Source organism: Volvox carteri, assembly GCF_000143455.1.
Source record: "Volvox carteri f. nagariensis unplaced genomic scaffold VOLCAscaffold_4, whole genome shotgun sequence".
Taxonomy (NCBI): domain Eukaryota; kingdom Viridiplantae; phylum Chlorophyta; class Chlorophyceae; order Chlamydomonadales; family Volvocaceae; genus Volvox; species Volvox carteri.
The window spans coordinates 2,725,733-2,727,212 of record NW_003307547.1 but is presented as its reverse complement, the minus strand read 5'-3'; the positions used below and the strand labels follow the sequence as shown (position 1 = coordinate 2,727,212).

Below are 1,480 nucleotides of genomic sequence, written 5' to 3'. Positions count from 1 at the left end.
TGTGTGTGTGTCTCTCTCTGTGTGTGTGAGACTGTGTGTGTGTGTGTGTGTGTGCGTGAGACTGTGTGTGTGTATGTGTGTGTGTCTCTCTCTCTGTGTGTGTGTGTGTGTATGTGTGTGTGAGACTCTGTGTGTGTGTGTGTGTGTATATGTGTGTGAGACTCTGTGTGTGTGTGTGTGTGTGTGTGAGACTCTGTGTGTGTGTGTGTCTCTGCGTGTGTGTGTGTGTGTGCATGTTTTCATGTTACTCCAAATCCACCATGTGCCCCAACAGTGCTGTTATTGTGTGGTTGTCTGTGTGTTCTTGTTACCCCAACATCACCTGCTTGTGTCTGCCTGTCTGTCTGTCTGTTTGTATACAACTACCCATCTGTCTGTTTGTCTGTCTATCTCGATAGATTAGGTACGTAGGCATGGATAGTTAGATGCAGATAGATGTAGGTAAATAGGTAGACCGTTGGCAAACAGTTGGCACACAACTGTTTGGTACACAGTTATTAGGACAGTTGGTGGACAGTTAGCAGACAGTTGACCCACAACCGTTGGCAGACAGTTGGCACACAACTGTTTGGTACGCAGTTATTAAGACAGTTATCAGACAGTTGTAGGCATTTGGCAGACAGTTGACCCCACAACCGTTGGCACACAGTTGAGCAGGCTGTGGACAGACAGTTGGGCAGGCAGTTGCTGACATGACAGGTGGACAGTCAGTCGGTTTCAAGCCACATGGTTGATGGGACAGTTAAAATCAGTACGTCGGTTGTTAGTCAGTTGTGAGACAGTTGGAAGGCAGTTGGTGGGCAGTTAGCAGGCAATCAGGCAGATGATGTGGTGGCAGACACTTTATGGGCACTTAGTAAAAAAAATGTAGTTACCGCAGGCACACACATTATTGTTGGTGGTCAGGACACTAGTAATATATATATATATATATAGGTGGGTTGGCAGTTGGCAAAAAGTCAAGTCAATACACAGTTCAGAGGCAGTTGGCTGACAGATCGGAGACAGTTGGCCAAACAGTTGCCTGACTGTTGAAAAACAATTCGTGGTAGGTCGTTGGGAGGAAGTTGATGAACACAGCTAGCAGACAGTTAGGAACACGCGCTGAATTTAACTGGCATGGCCACACCGAGGCATGGATCCATCCGGATGGGAGTGTGGGCTACACAGCAGCCTGGCTCCTGTGCAGCAGGGGCCAGCAGCCTTCTTTCTGGTATCAAGGATCCAGTACTATCGGTGGCAGCACAGCGCAGGAAGAGGACACGATGCTGCCCAGACATTGCTTCACAGGGAGGAGGGGCCTGTGTGTAGTATGAGAAATGTTAGTCTGAAGCACTGCTGCTGCTGCGGGTGATTGTGATGATGATGTTGAGACATTTAGTCAGCTACAGACTGTAGTCCTTTGCCCTGTAGCTGCGATGTGCACATATGATGGCAGCACTGCATGAGCATATGAGCATGTGTATGTGTGGGTGGCCAG

At 48.4% G+C, this 1,480-nt stretch overlaps 1 protein-coding gene across 1 annotated transcript in view; it reads left to right on the top strand.

The window, feature by feature from the left end:
- VOLCADRAFT_103256 (uncharacterized protein) overlaps positions 1 to 1,480 on the top strand; it is a gene marked incomplete at both ends in the record, with an annotated part of 5,807 nt that overhangs the window by 2,121 nt on the left and 2,206 nt on the right. The gene's annotated exons all lie outside the window — the stretch shown is intronic.